A 17,061-nucleotide genomic window follows, 5' to 3' on the forward strand; every position below is an offset into this window, starting at 1 on the left:
AATACTCCAAAACTTCTGTGGGTTGGATTGTAACAAAGATGGAAGTGTACAGGTAAATAAAAATTGTCTCTGGCTACCCGAGGTGCCCTTTTATACTCAAACACGGTGCTGTGGTACACTGCCCACCTTTCACTGCTATCATAGAGTGACGCACTACGATACAACCTCTCTTTCTTCTTGTGAAGGCGGTTCAGCGTAGACGTATACCTGGGGGAACGGAAAGAGCAACGAACACTACGCCGTGGAACGTACTTATCTATTAAAATAAGACTTGGTCTGTGAAGATAGACCAGCTCTGTTCAACTGAACGCTGTGAAAAGCTGCGTAGGAATTCATGACAAAAATCTTCCAATTCGGCGTTAATTGAGTCGAAGTTAGCCTTCTTGTATTAGAAAATTACCTTAGTATATTTGCCTTTTGGTACAGATTGAATGTCGCACTTGAACGAGAGCATGCAGTGATCGCTAATACCGGGCAGATGGGTTAAACTGCAAATATAATCAGGCTCAGTGGTTAGAATTAAATCTAACAGATTTGAAGAAGAAGAACTGGTGCGCGTGGGCAGTTTCACAAGCTGCGTTAAATTGAAGTCGTTACACAAGTTTATGAAGCGCGTGCCCTCGGAGGTAAGTGACGTGGAAGGGCCACTGCTTTTATCCCAGGAGAAATCGGGGAAATTGAAATCACCGAGAAGAATGATAGCAGAGGAAGGGTACCTAAAAATAACACTGTGTAAGGCATCGTGCAGGTCATCGCAGAAGTTAGATGAGGAATTGGGCGGACGGTAACAAGCACATAAAAAAACATTTTTCTCGCCTAAGCGAACACATGCGCACACTAGTTCCAAGGGGAACGTGACTGAGGTAATATGGGAGGGCAGGTGCACTGAAAATGCGATTAGAACGCCCCCACCTATTCTTGATTCATGGTCAGACTTGTATAGATTGAATGCACTTACGTTCAATGCATTCAATTGATTGCGTTCAATGCATTCAAGAATTTCACTATCCCGCACTTTGCTCGAAAGCCATGTTTCACATAGGGCGACAATATCGGCAACACAATCATCAATAACAGAAGACAGTTCCTCACGTTTGCGCATTACGCTTCGAATGTTAGCGAAAAGAAAACGAACGCTTCTGTTAGTACTGTCGTTTGTGCCGGAGAATTGCTATGCGCTGTTCCCATTACTACTCTGAGCGGCATTGCGGGGAGTGGTGGAAGGTTTCGGACGTGAGGAGGTACTTTCGTTTAATTCACATAATTCACAGACACTATCAGTTAGAGGGTAATAAACGAAACATTTCTTGTTTATGTATAATTTGTTATACCGCAGTGAAAATTGCTGGCCTGTTGCTTTACCATATTCGAGAAGTTTCTTGCGCGAGTTGCGTGTCGTCTTACAGAAATCTTCGCTGATGCTTGCACCTGATGTTCTCAAATTTTTCTTGCTTGCAAGAATAGAGTCCTTGATTTCATTAGAAGAAAACATCAGAATTATCGGTCGGCAATTATTGGTGATGTAACTGCCCAATCTGTGAGCTCTAGAGAAACCTTCATCAGGTATGCTCACACTAAGAAAAGACGACAGTATTTCGCGAATTTTTACTTCTGACTGCAACCATGTTTCACTAGGGGAGTCAGCCACGCCGCAAAATATTAGATTTTCCCTCTAGACCTGTCCTCAAAATCATCGAGGCGGGCATGCAACTCAGCGTTTCCATCGCCAAGCACATCGGATACTGCCTTCCGCACAACCAAGTTTTCTAACTAATCAAAGGTGTTAACGCGGGCTTCAACGGTTTCTAGTCGTGTGTCAAGTTCACACACGGTTTGGTGAAGTTTTTCTTTGGTAGATCTGACATCATCAAGCATTTTTCGGAGCTCGTCATGGCGGGCATCAACGTGGGCGGTAATAGTTTTTACAACGTTAGCAAATCATCATCAGGACCCGAATTGAGTTCTATGTCTCCGCACATAAATAGCAGTCTAACAATATGAAAACACTCATAAATATTCAAACATAATACAGTTGGGCATGGGTGAAGCAGCAGAAAAACATCATTCGATTTCTTACAGTTGTATGATGGAACTGAACCAACCTGTACAAGAAAGCAGAAGGGATTCATTGGCATCTGCATGTCAGCCGCTCTCCCATGCCCACTCAATTTCCACTGGATTCGATTAGCACTTGCGTAGTCATGGACGGGCTCGCTGAGCAACAGACGAAGTTGTCTGGAACAACTGCGGAATGTCTTGTCGTTATCAGAATAAACTATAGATGGAACGCCACGCCTGGATGTAAAACGACAAAATGCAAGGCTAAATGCTCACGCTGTAATGTCCGAGTTTGTCTATAGGTGCACTGCTCGTGTCACAGCACAGGAGAAAACGGCAATATAGAGCTTCTCCGGCTTTTGCGTAGACCGGCAAAATAAAATGGGCCGCAAAAGCCTACTCCCACGACGTCGAATGGTGGCGTTTCTGCTATGCGGTCCTCTGGGAATGGTGCCACCGGAACCGACGCTGGAGTGAAACGTCGACGACGGCACAGCAAGCACAAATGAAGCACCTTCTTAATGGTTCGTCTTCCCCTGAAGATCCTAAATCTTGACCGGACGTCCAGAAACGTATTTTGAACTCCGGCATGTAGAAGACGGGCATATATGGCAGATACCAAGAGCCGCATAAACAAGTGGTCACTTGGTAATAGGATTCGGTGTTTCAGTTCCTTTGTCCCATCGAGTTCCTGCAAACGTCATCCAACTCTAAGCATCCCGTCCTGGCCGATATCCGGTCGTAAGGTCAGAACAATGGAACCTAATAGCAACGGCTGGCCAGCGTGGCGTGCGGCGACCTCGGCTATAGGAAGGAAGTTTTCTGAACCAGCTTGAGCCAGTACTGCTCGGCGTGCTTCATTTCCATTGACGTAAGCGGTCGAAAGAAGGATGGCTGGTTTCTGGAAGCGTTGCAAACAAACCTCAAAGTCCAGGAGGTTACTCGGAGAACTCTAGAGAGTAAGCAGTAATTTTCGAGGTCCAGCAGTGGTGTCGGTTCATGTATGGCTTGCGGTGATACTGCGACTAGGCACACGCTCTTCTCTGTTCGCTGTCCAGGTCCTGCAGCGTCAGCGTAACGCAAGTGTTCAAAGGCCAGTTACTGTGTGGTTCGGCCAAGCAGAGTCCACTATCGTGTTAGGAGCGCTGCTGATACTCCGGGCGCCAAAAGGTCTGTCGGGTTGTCTGCGCTCACGCAATGGCGCCAAGTGCAACCTTGGGTCAAAGTCTGAATCTCGCGAATACGGTTCCTTACGAAGGTCTCCAAGTGGTTGGCGTCGTCAGAGATCCACTGCAACGCTATCGTTGAATCAATCCAGAAGGAAGCAATATATGATGAAACCTCAGTCATTTTCTGAATGTAATGCCATAATCGCGCCGCCAAAAGACAAGCAAGCAGCTCTAAACATGGTAGATAAATCGTCTTCAGGAGTTCAAGGCGAGACTTGCTAGTAAGGAGCCGGACTGTAAAACCGCCGTCGGCTAGTCGTTGGCGTACAAACACTGCGACTCCGTATGTATGAGGGCTGCCGTCAACGAAGAAACGTCTTGTCGTGCTTCCTTGGTTTAGCGATGCCAGTGAGATGCAACGTTGCATGCGAAGGGTAGACAGGACAGGCAGTTAAAATACCCAGTTATTCCACAAATCCTCAACCTCCGGTGGCAGAGGCTTGTCCCCATTGATGCCGTGCCACCATAGTTGAAATAGAAGTCGAGCTCTCACGTGAGATAGAGCAACGAAGCCCAATGGGTCGAATAGCCTGGTGAAGTCTTGTAAAATGGTCCGCTTCGTTGATGACAGAGTTGAAAGGTACGAAAGGACGGCTTGCGTGGTGAGGATGATGTCATCGGAGGGGCGGTCACAAAGCTGACCAAGTGCCTTGGACTTGGAGCCTTGCTCACTGACATTCTCAAGTGAGAGGCCGTCGTTCAAAAACTGAGTGCAGAGTGGGCGGGAGTTTGAGCACCATTTTCTGAGTTCCATTCCTGCGTCGGTAATAATGGCATTCGCTCCCGGTATATCTCCAGAGCCTCCTCTTCGGAAGACGCGCGGATTACCAAGTCGTCCACGTTGAATGACCGGTGTAGGCGAGCTGCTATGTCCGCGTGTTTCGTCTTCCATGTATCGAGGTGGTTCTGCAGGGTTGCCGACAGCAAGAGCGGGCTAGAAGACGCTCCGAAAGGGACCCGGATCATGCACCACTCGACGACTGTTGGTACGGGATGCTCACATGTCGGTAGTCGGTCGATTCACAGAAAACTGAGAGCTTCTCTATCCTCCGAGCGGATATATATCTGGAGGAATACCTTCTGGATGTCAGCGGTGAGAACAAATTTGTTGCACCTAAACTGCAAGCGCAGCTGGAGTAGTTCCGGACCAAGCTTGACGCCTTTATCGAACATGTCGTTCAAAGACGATTCATCGTATTCATGAGATGAGGCATCGAACACGACGCGCACCTTTGTAGTCACGGCTTCACGTCGTACTAAAGCATGATGAGGTAAGTAATCGACAGTCTGTCCGAGCGGTTCAGACGGCGCTACTCACTCCACATGACCTTCCTTAAAGTACTGGCTGATAACGGCATCGTATTCCCGTAGAAGTTCCAGCTGATGCTCAAGCTGCTGAAGCTGACGCTTGAGCCTACTTTCAGCTACCGTCCTGTTCGTGAATGACGTGAGACCTGATGTGTTGATCATCAACGGTACTACGTAGCGTCCAGCACTCTTGTGCACTGCGCTTCAAAAGTGGATGAGCACTGGGTGCTTGTTGACGTCGTGATCATCCTGTATATCGGTCATACCAATGGCATCGAAACGCCACATCTTTGATGGTTGTCCTGGTATGATCTCAGTGTGCCAGGAGTCAGAGAAAGTCAGGGACAGACCAGTTGCACTGGTGTTCCGCGGTGACAGCAGGTGGTAGCTGCTAGCCTACATTCCTTGAAACGCCCAGCCAAATATAGTCTCTACTGCACATAGGTTGTCGGTAAAACGTTCGACGCATCCGGTCACGACCATGTCTGATCCGCTTAAATCACTTATCGTCGAGTCTGGAAGCTGCTCTGCTGGAGCATCTTCCGCGAAGCCCAACTTGGGGTCACGAATCGCGTCAATAACGGTGCGCTCTATGGCGGGACTCTTTACGGTACACACCTCCGGAACATCCGGAGCTTCTAGATTGACTTCAATAGACCCGTGGTGGGCCGCATAGCGCGACGCTCATCCTTCGACATTGGTAATGCATTGTGCATCTGAAGCCACCAAATGTGCACACTCTTCATTTCCGGTGCAAGAAAGAGATAGCTGCTGCGACAAGTCTTTACCTATACACGGGCGTTGGCTGCCGGTGTCAAGCATCAGCCGTCTGGCACGCGGCTATGGTTCCCGGACGCACACGCTGTGGCTGTCTGGAGCAACACAGACGACGATCGCGTGCTGCTCGCAGGAGCTGTTGTTAACTGCCTTTCTAGCGTCACCGCCTCTTGGTTTTCAGCTCCGACAGGAGCAGTGGATTACGGACTGCAGGTGACAAGTCGGCTCCAAGTCTCACACAGTGTAGAAATGCGGCGTGCTGAGCATCGCTCACAGTTGAGCCGTGCTGCGGTTCGGCAACTGCGAGCAACGTGCCCCTGCTTTCCGCACTTAAAGCAGCATTGCTGGCTGGAAAGCCGCTCGCGCTTTTCTTCCGCAGATAGTGAGTGTAGCCCAGCAATCATGCGTCACATGTCCTTGGAGACCGCATAGGAGACACGTAGTTGGTGCAAGTATTGAAGTGGAACCTGGTGATGAGGACGGTGCTGCTAGTGCTAGGGCGGACGGTAGATGAGGCGGTGTCATACATCGCTACTCCCTGAAGGGCCTTTCTCGCGTGACAGACGACCTTCCTTCCTGCGCTCCACTTCAAGTTGAAGGAACCTGATGATTGCCTTACCTTTTCTTCTCTTAATTGATTTGCCTGCGTCGGACTTCTTGCGCTTCCAGCACACGATCACCAGGTCCTCCGGCAATGAGCGCATCAGTACTCGGTTCACAACGGCGTACTCTGCAGATGGCACGCAAAGACTGTCCGAACAGCTGGTCCTGAATTGTATTTGCTCATACAGGTCCCGCAGCCTCGATACATGTGACGATGACTCGATGGGTTCAATGGCAAGTAGGCTGTCAATGTTGTCATCTATGAGGATGTCCTTACGGCCAAAGCGGTTGGTGAGCACCTTGATGGCGATCTTGTAGTTGGCTTCTATCACACGTATTCCCTAGATGACACGCTTGGCAGCTCCGGCCAAGTAAGTCCTCAAATACTTAAACATCTCGATGTCAGTGAGCTCTGGATACGTGTGAATGGTCGTCTCGTATTGCTCACAAAACCCCTGCCTCTCACGGTCTTCACCGCTAAAGACGGCCCTATTGCAAAACACAATATCCAGTGCCATGCCTGATTATAGGCCCAGTGTCGCGCGCTGTATGCTGGGAAGGCGGCAAGGCACCACCGCATACTGGGAGGCGCTGGGCGCAGGGTACTTGTGCAAAATGCAACTCTAAAGCGAAAAATACGTGGTGCTTGGCTACCTATGAATTTTTTCGAATAAAAAAGGAACAGAGAGTGTTGTAATGCAATAAAAAGTAAAAAAAAGCCAGTAGCATTTGAACCTCCCACCTGCAGATCCCTATCCTACTATCGTATCACTACGCCACGCCGATTCGTGATTACCCATTCATAATTTGCCATGTCAACCCGCAGACACAGTTGCAGTTTTGCAGAGACGTCTCGCACAGACATGGTAGATGCGCTTTCACCCCGCAACTAAAACTTACGCCTCTATCCGAACGAAAAAGTTTTCCGTATTGCATAGTATGCCTGGAAGTGCTGCAACACTGATTTGCTTTTGCGATTGGTATATTAACTCCGAAAAAAGCCTTAAGTAAACCGGCGACCCGGGACGTTGTACGGGCTTTTACTGCCGATTTTGACAGCCGTTTCTTGTTGTTCGCGCATGGTTAATGAAGAATTTCCATAACTCAACAATGCATTTCAATCGACACATGTGTAGTCACATATCTCCGTCAGAGAAGCGGTCTGTTAACGCGGCTGGCAGCCTTCGGGGACAGCACATATAGGTATGCTTATAACGCGTCTTGTCGGCACTCATCGCTTATCGTTATGTCACTGTAGACACGAAATTACGGCCTGTTTAAAAACACCGATAGGAAAGCTGAACTACAGAGTGATTTAACCTCGTTAGACTTGATTCCTCAGCCGAGATGGGCCGATAGAGTGTAGACGCAATCAGCGGGTACGGTAGGCGTAACCTTCGGTGGAAGCGAACGATCTCGGCGCGGGTACCTGATGATTGCGAAAATGTTTGTGTTTGAGCTGCAGAACCCTTTAACTATTATTTTTAGTACAATAGGGAAAGTGGAAGCGCACGAATCGCCTCAGCTTTGTTGTCGGTGCGATAATATGAATCAGCGGCAGGCTTCCTGAGGTTCTTTTTAACGCGTCTGAACGGCTGCTTGGTTTCGTGTCATCTGCACAACACTGCGACGACTGGCAGTCATCGCTTGCGTACAAACTACTTGAAACCGAGGCGTTATCTGCGTTTGCGTAATTTCGATCACAAATACAGCTATCCGCACAGTCAAAAGGGAAATGCACAAAAATAAAGATATCTGCAGTGTCGCATATGCATGGACAGCTCACGCACTTTTATTCCAAGCTGCAACACCGCCGACACGAAAGAGACATTTATGACAACGCAAATTATAGCGCTATTTAGGACAGAAGACTAGTACTTGCCCATAAAATTGTATCAAACATTTAATACTCAACAGCGCCTACACTTCAGCAGTGCAGCAGAAACGAAAGCAGCGCAGTTTACAGTGCGAGCCAGCGAACTCCAGCGACAACCAGCGCGTGTACAGTGTACACCAGTGCGCCCCGGCATCATAGCAGTGAAACCAGCGCCTCGTCCAGTTTGACCCACCTCTTACCCAGAAATTTCACCAGTGTCGCGGTGACTCCCAGTGACTCCCAGTGTGCACCAGCTTCCCCAGTGCCACCCAGTGTCAAAAACACGCTGGTTTTTGCAATAGGCGGGTACTTGAAGTTCAGGCAAGGCAACTCGTAGGGCCGGCGCTTATGGCCTTCTGTGATCGGCGAGGTCTTGACCACCGATCAAATGAGCCGATCAACGATGGAAGATAAAATAAAGAATTGAAAGCAATTTCAGGCCACTTGGAATGATAGTCAACCATGACTAAAGTAAAACATGGGTACTGTGGAGCACGATCTAAAGCCGACCACGGATCAAGGTTTCGAATTGATCCTGACGACTGGCGCCCCACCGCGCCTAATGTTGTAATCAGCGTGAACGCTAATCCCTTCTCCCTTTCCAAATAAACTGAGTCATCGTTTGGTCCCCAACAGAAGAATGTGTGTCTCCCGGAGAGGCCAGGAGGCAGCCCGGAGTAGGTGAGCCGCGAGGGGCGAGACGGAACCAGCAAGGTGTCGCGAGCAGGCAGAGCGCGAGTCTGAGATAATGACCCTTGCGTTGGGGTGGAAGGCAGCCAGGGCAATGGCCACCTCCTCCGGGTGAGTTGAAGTAAAATCCCGAAAGGAGAGGTCATCAATCGTGTTTCCCTCGGGGATTACGGCAGCCGAAATGTAGCCAGAGAGGGAAGGACCAGCGACATCCACATAGAAGACAACGGGGCGAGATCCGTGTCGGGATGTAAGGGCACGGACAAGCGCATAGCCAGGGGGGGGGAGGGTTCAAACCCCCCACCCGAAATTTTTTCCGCAACCCCCCCCCCCCCCCCACTTACCCACCCTTTGTTCTCGTCGCTTCGCGCTCACATAATTCATGAAACCAGTGCTCCTATCACAATTTCATTCCTGGGCGCTTCCGTTTCGGTTGGTAATTTACAGCGAATCAGGTCTGCATATGGAAAAAACTGTCACGGTGTTTGTCAAGGCTTTTACACTCTGGGAAGTTTTGGGCGAGAATGTGGCGGCCGCATTCTGAAGCAACAAATGCGCAGCAAATGAAGCAACAAATGCGGCAGCCGCATTTTAGATTATGGCGAAAACGCTCGAGGCCCGTTTACTTAGATTTAGGTGCACGTTAAAGACCCCAGGTGGTCGAAATCTCCGGTATACATTTCCGCCGCTTCCCTTCAGGTGCTGGTTAGGCCGCGCTCACGCAGGATCTAGTCTGCGCGAGAAACGTCTCTTCTTTGCAATTGCGCCCCTACGGAAGGCTGGTAATTACTGTTGTGTTGTTGAATCCCGGCCAAAACCAGCAATTACGGAAGGCTGGTAGTTGCTGTTTTGTTGTGGAATCCCAAAACAGCAATGTACACACGAAGGGGTTGATGACACCAGTGAAATTCCACCGACTCGCAACAGAATGCACGAAACAGACAGCCGACAAGCATGAATTACTGCTGTGCGCAGTACAGTGTAAGTAAACTCTTGTTGCAGGCGCTGAGAGTTCTCGTCGGAGCTCACGCGCCCTGAGAAATTGATTATGTGCACTATGCTCTGAACAAGACCGGAGTTCATTCCTGCATCACTAGTACACCAATCAGTCGAGATTCTGTGAGGTACAAGGCCGCTTCCTGTTTGCGCCGGCGTAAGTGGAGCAGAAATGAGTTGCACGCACTACTTAAAATGCGCACACATGCCATATTTATGCTGTGCGGTGAAATATTCTGTACAATTCTTAAATTGTTGACGTCAAGGCAAATGACGGCTGCACGCTCGCACACAGCGGAAGACACAGCGGCCCTTGCACTTGCCGCAGGAAATGCAACCCTTTCGTATGAGGGTGCAGGGCGACTAAAGCTTCGAAAAAAAAAAAGCCTTACGCGCTTTTGCGCTTATTTAAGTTTTCTAGCGCAAAGACGCAGCGAACAAGCTATTGCTATGGGAGTCGGTATAGCCTGGTCACACGTGCATTTTCACGCGTATCGCCGTCCTTGACTTGTGAAACGCACTTCGCCCCGACGAGGACGACGCCATCTACGCTTAACGGAAATTAACAATTACTGATGTCTTCTCTGATCGCACGGCTGGTCTCAATGATGCGTTTTCGAAGACTGGTCCATTCAGTGGCGCGATGAGAGACCGTTGCTCCAAACGCCCACTGTACCTGTTGTACTTACTGTATTACCTGAGCTTACTTTACTTTTTACTTAATTCCTTCATAAGCATACGCACACGCGAGGGGGGGGGGTTCCATGTCTATGATATACATGTAGAGAGTCTGCTTAAACTACCGATATTTATCATCGATCACGTGACGTAGAGGAAAGCAGAAGCTTGCCCCCCCCCCCCCAAAAAAAAAGAAAAAAATTTCTGGCTACGCCCCTGGCACGGACACGAGCGGCCCGACGACCAGGGTGGGAGACAGTATCTGTATAACGAGAGAAACGGGCAACCCAGAGTTTCTGGCGCCAAAAGTCGGGAATCTGATCGGGGGGCGCCGGAGGAAGAATAGGTTGAAGAGCAAGGCGCGCAAGCAGACGGAGCCCAGGAGCTGACTGAGACAGGTGACCAAGTTGGTTAAGGAGGTGAGCCTCCCGAAGCGCCGAGTAGGCGTTGTGCACTCCCAAAGCCGCAAAATGATGGTTTGAAGTGGACACCGGGAGGTCCAGCGCAAGCTTATGCACAGACTGGATGAGGGCATCCAGCTGGGACCTCGTGGTGATGCCCGAGACGCAGGTAGGGGGCCGCGTACACCATCCGACCGGTGACAAACGCTTGGGCCAAACGAAGGGCATCCCGCCCCTGCAGACCGCCACGTTTCGTGGAGACCCGAGGGATCATGCGGCTCACATGCTCCCCCGTACGGCGGAGGCGGGTTAGGGTAGAGCCCGGGTTGAGAGAGGAAGAGATAAAAAGTCCCAGAACCCGGAGCTCGGGGACCACGGGGATGGGCCCGAGGGCAAGGAGAGCCGGGGTGGGGGTAAAGAGGAAAGACAAAGAAGGCCGAACTCCAAGCCACAAGAGGTGGCGTAAGTGTCCACTATAGAAGCAGCCTGTTGAAGGCGCTGCTCGATTTGAGCGGGGTTGCCAGAATTAGTATAGACGGTGATGTCATCGGCGTAAATTGCGTGTTGAAAACCATCCACCTGGGCGAGAAGAGCACGAAAGCGGAGCATGGCCAGATTAAAGAGGAGCGGAGGGAGAACCGCTCCCTGAGGTGTGCCCCGTGTGCCCGTGGGGTACGGCCCGTGTTCAGAGTCATCCACGCGCATGAAGGCAGAGCGGTGAGAAAAGAAAGCGCAGATGTATGCGAACGCTTTCGAGCCGCAATGTGTCGTGTTGAGATTGGCTAGGATACTACTATGTATGACGTTGTCAAATGCACCGCGCAGGTCGAGCGCAAGAATGGCTTTGTCGTTGTGGCCCATAGTAGTAGGATCAATAAGGTTGCGGTTAAGCTTGAGGAGGACGTCCTGCACGGACAGATGCGGGCGGAAGTCGTACATCGTGTCCGCGAAGGTCCCCTCCCGCTCCAGGTAGGCGGAAAGGTGATCCCTAACCATCGCTTAGTTTCCCTACACAAGAGGTGAGCGAAATGGGGTGGAGTGCCTCGATGTGAACGGGGTTGCCAGGTTTCGATAAAAATGTAACGAGGGAGGTGGTCCATTCCGTGAGGATGGGGCACCCATCCGAGACAGAATTCATGAGGTGAAAAGGGAGAGATAGGCCGAGTCGGGGAGTTTAGCCAGTAGGGTGACCGTGATGTCATCGCGACCCGGGGCCGTACACCGTCTCATTTTGGCCAATGCAGCCTAAAGGTCAGGTAGCCTGAAGGGAGCATCACTCTCACGGTTGGGACGGCCCGAGTACTGGTACTCCGGCGCAACCAGGTCCACCGTGCGACAGAGGTACCGGTCGCGCAGCTTGTCCGCGAGCTGAGCCGAGGTGCCAGGAAACCCGTGCAGAGCGCGGCGCAGTTGTAGTTGTGTTTCTACTCGCGTGGAAGAGGGATCCAGACGGCTCCGAAAGGGGCGCCACGTCCCCCTGGAACCCATCTCACCTTCATGCAGGTTTCGACCCAGTTTTTATCAGAGAGGTGGGAAGCATAAGTAGCCGCTTCCTCTGTGAGGGCAGCAATGCGCGCTTTGAGCTTGCGTTTCAGCTTGAGGTGACGCCAGCTGCGCAAGAGGCCGCGGCGAGCATCCCAAAGGTGGAGAAAGTGCGCGTCCACGGTGGGAGTAGCCTGAGTTGTCTGTATGACACGGGTGTGAGAGCGTTGAGTCGAGAGAGCATGGGCGGCCCAGGCGGAGTAACCGTCGGGGGAGGACAGGGGATGGAAAAGCTGGGTTCAAAAAGCAGGCCAGTCCGGGAGGTGGGCCGTACCACATCTTTTGCGCACTATCCGCGTGGAGAAGGCGATTTGCAGCAGACAGTGGTCGCTACCAAGAGACTCCTCGAGGTTCTCCCAAGTAGCGTCCCGGATATGTTTGGTGAGAGAAAGGTCTGGAAACGTGTCACGAGTAACCGAGTTGCCCCCACTCCGCGTGGGACAAGCCGGGTCCGTGAGCAACATGAGACCGAGCGTGGAGATAAGCTCCTTGAGCTTACAACCCCGGGTCTTCTGATAGTGGTAGCCCCAGTGCAGACTGGCGGCATTGAAGTCCCCAACAATGAACAGGGGGTCACCGGGCAGCGATGCTAAGGGCGCGATAAAAGAGTTCCGTGAAGGTGACGCGCAGAAGATGAAGGGGACAGTGGACATTAAGAACATTATTTGGGGGGTCACGGCGCCGCAAGGGGAGCACCGTAACCATAGAGTAATCCTATTGGAGGGTGAGATCGAGGTCTCCTTGCACCGCTGTATATGATTTGTGGACGAGGATACTGGTCGTCGGGTCCCCTGAGTAAGTACAGTAGCTAGAAAGAGAAGGATTCAGACCAGCCTCCTGGAGAGCCAGAACGGCCGGCAGAGAGCCCCGGGATTGAAGGTAAAGGAGAATATGAGAGTACTTCTGCCTATTCCCGAAACCAGAACAGTTCCATTGGATGAGCTCGAATTGTGACGAAGGCGAGGGGCTCGAGGAGGGCACCGGCATAGTGAAAGAGACCAGTTAGGGGTCGTCCTCCATCGCCTATGCCGGGACGAGGACCGGGTCCGGTACTGGAGGAGCAGGAGAGGGAGGAACGAGTACCGGGTTGAAGGGGGTGTTAGCGGTCCCTGCGAGTTTGCGGCGGCGTGGGCTGGCGTTGGGAGACGCCGAGCGTGAGCGCGGCTTTTTGAACCTGAATTGAGAGCACGCCCATATCTGGACGGCCTTGAGAACCTCAGCCGTAATTTTGGGCACGATGGTCTCTCCCATGTGTTGGATGAGCAGATCGGGTAGGGCTCGGAGTGTGCTCCATAAGACGGCGTTGTTCGAGACCCGTGAGACGGTCTTGAATGGAAAGAGTAGTATTGGTCGGAGGAAGATCATCCAGGGGGACCTGAATTGGGGGGAGGGCCGAAGAGGGATCCTGCGAGACCGCGGCGGCGACTGCCGAGTTAGCGGGCGCTCCTGAGAGGGAGGCTTGGGGGGAGAAGAAGAACTGGGGTTGGGAGGAGGGGAAACGGCCACTTTGGCAAGTGGAAGGGCCGACTTGGGTTGCGGGGGAAAGAGTTGGGACCGAAGGGACTCGAGTTGCTTGGCCAGAGCAGCGACCTGGCGCTGAAGCTCGGAGTTCTACCGCTAGAGAGTAAGTTCCAGCGGGGTGGGGGCAGTGGCGGGAAGGGAAGGGAGAGGCTGGGAGCCAACCCCTGCCCAAATGCTCACCTTAGGTGGAGCCGCGAGTGGCGGGAAATGTTCCGGAGTAGCCGGTGGCGGGGCCTTGAACCGGGAGCCGTACTTGGGTTGAGTCAAGGGTGCGTGGCCTTGACGTGGAGTGCGAGGTGATGGCGAGGCCGGGTGTGGGGAGACCGGCTGGGAGGGCTTGATGGACTTACGTTACTTACCGGGGCAGCCCCTAGCCCCGGTTTCGTGTGGCCCGGTGCACAGGATGCAGCGGGGTTTGCAGTCACGTTGAGCAAGGCACTCAGGCGTGGTAGGCACCTGGGAGCCGCAGCGGGAGCAAAAGCCTGGTTTGTGGCTGGGGCAAGCCGTGGACTTGTGGCCAATGGTGCCGCAGCAAGAACATACAGGAAGCGTCTTTTTATAGAGGTGGGCGTAAGCCACCTGGCAGCGGTAGAAGGTGAAACGGGGGACCTTCGAGCCCTCGAAGGTCACGACCGCCACGTTGGAGTCCCCGAGTTTGGGGGCCGCGAGGATAGTGCCTTTCGGCCACTCCAGGTTCGGCTTGACACTCGAGGACGATGCAGCCGGGTCGATGTTGATGAAGCTGCGGCAGATGTCCCCAGACGCCTTAGGGTGGCCCCGAAACGGGAGCTGCTGGTCCCCTACGGATAGCATAATGTCACCAAGGAGTCGTTGAGCAATATGGATCGAGGTGAGACTGCACACCAGCACATTTTGGTCCCACACTGGCCCACGTGGAGGTTGGCAGCCAAGCAGTCCCCCAGAAAGGTACGCACCGCTTCACCAGCGCCTTTCAAAGGGAGCACCGTCTTGAGATCAAATGAGGCACGCGGTTTGAGCACAACGATGAGGTCGTCACACCCTATGCGGGGCCTGTACCGCGGCCGCCAAGAAGGCCTACGTGGCGCCTGAAGAGGAGACAAGTTGGGAGCACCCCCTGGGAGAAGGTGCGTCGACATTCCCGCAGCCACCTGTTGCGAGGCAGCCGGCGTCTCCCTGAGCTTGGGCGTCTTGGGAGGGGACTTGCATTGCTTGCGTTGCCAAAGTTGGATCATACCTTCAAGATACTCATGTTCGGTAGCGACATCCTGGTGCGCCGGGGTGACATCCATTGGTGATATCTATGGTGACATTCATGGGGAAGAAGCCCGGCGAGGCCCGTCGGCGCGACGCAGCTGTTGGGCTTAGCGCTCCCAGACGCTGGGATAATCTTCAAAGGGACCGTAATTGGCGAAACATGGTCCCACCGCAACGAAATTGGGTCCAAATGGAGCCCTGGGCTTGTAGACGACGATGGTACCAAGCTTACGGGGATCTGTGATGACGGACCGCAGTAGCGAACGGGCATCTGCCCAGCTGAGGCGAAGTGCGTCCGTCGCCGCCGAACGCCTACAGCGGAATTCGCTCATCTGTTCTCAGGTCAACTAGGGCTTGTAAAGGGCTTCATCCATGGCATTCGTCCACGACCTTCTGTTCATCCAGTTTCAGCGAAGCTACGTCCGCTACTTCTAGTTCTCCCTGAGCAAGTCTCCGCCGAACTGCATCGTCTCAAACCAGCTGATATCATCGAGCGAATGTCAGCGTCCGAGTGGATCTCTCCGCTCGTAGTGGTTGGAAGAAAGGTCAATACCATGCGACTCTGGCATCGATCTTCGAGAACCCCAGAATGCGATTGTCGTCAACGCCTTTCCTCTTCTCAGGACTGATGAGCCGCTGTGGCTCAGTCAGCTAAGGCATTGGGCTGCTGAGCACGAGATCGCGGGATCGAATCCCGGCCCCGGCGAGCGCATTTCGATGGAGGCGAAATGCAAAAACGCCCGTGTGCTTGCGTTGTAGTGCACGTCAAAGAACCCAAGGTGGTCAAAATTAATCAGGAGCCCTCCACTACGGCGTGCATGCATAATCAGAACTGGTTTTGGCACGTAAAACCCCAGAAAGAAGATTAACTTTTGCATCGACTGGCTGATGCTACTGTGTTCTGTAAGTTGGAGTTGCAGTCCGCTTATCATCAGGCTCTATTATTCGAGAAAAACTGTGAGCTTACCACATTTATTTCTCATGAGGGTCTTTTTCGATTTAAGCGAGTCTGTTTCGGTTTGGCATCTGCGCCATCCGCCTTTCAGCAGATCATGTCGTCTGTGTTAAAAGACTGTCCGGGAACATTATGCTGCCTTTGATGATCTACTTGTGTGGGGTCATACGCAACATGACCACGATATAAACTTGCAAAATGTTCTTTATAGAATAAGCCATGCTGGCATGCAAGTGAATCACTAGTGTGTATTCAGTGTTCCTGAATTGACTTTCCTTATCCATAAAATTTCTGCACAAGGCATTTTGCCGATGGAAGGTAAAATGAAGGTAATTGTAGAGGCTGCAGAGCTAATTGACAAGAAGGCTTTGTACTCATTTCTTGGCCTTACGGGATATTCTGCAAATTTTATTCCGCAGTATGCTGGCATTGTAGAACCTCAATGGAATCTCAAACCAAGAGACTGAATACAGCTATTAAGGAAGCATTTGCTTCGCGTCCAGTACTGCGCATGTCTCAACCGCATTTACCCAGTGTTGGTACTGTTGATGCTTGTGACGTTGGTTTGGCAGCCGTACTTCTACAGAAATGCGGAAATAAGCTATTTACAGTGGCTTTCGCATCTCACATTAACTTCCGCAGAACGACGATACTCCGTAGGTGAACGGGAAGCATTAGCTTGCCTCTTTGCTTGTGAACATTGGCATGTTTACTTATGGGGTAGACACAACACGTACTGATGTCCAAGCTCTAGTTGCACTACTGTCCTCAAAGGGTCCGAGACAACGTCCACTAAGAATTTCACGGTTGAATGAAAGGTTAGTTTACTTCAATTTTATTATTGAGTATTGAAGGGTGATCAAAATGTCATTCCTGCTCCTCCTGAAACTGAACCAGTGCTGGATGAGGAATTAGTATCTTTTCTTTCAGTATGCACTACAAAGGAAAAATTGTCGACAGCTACGCAGAACGATTCTGTGTGCCAAGCTTTCAAAGATAAAATAGTCCATGCTTGGAGAAATGGTTCCGATCTTTCTCCAGATTTACAGGCATACGCATCCTTGCAGTCTGAATAATCCTACATGGATAATCTTCTACTCCGAGGCGATCGCATTATTCCTCCAGCTTCGTTGCGTCATAAACTACTGTCCATCGCTCATGAAGGTCATCTTGACATTACTAAAAGAAAAC

Source organism: Dermacentor silvarum, chromosome 2, assembly GCF_013339745.2.
Source record: "Dermacentor silvarum isolate Dsil-2018 chromosome 2, BIME_Dsil_1.4, whole genome shotgun sequence".
Taxonomy (NCBI): domain Eukaryota; kingdom Metazoa; phylum Arthropoda; class Arachnida; order Ixodida; family Ixodidae; genus Dermacentor; species Dermacentor silvarum.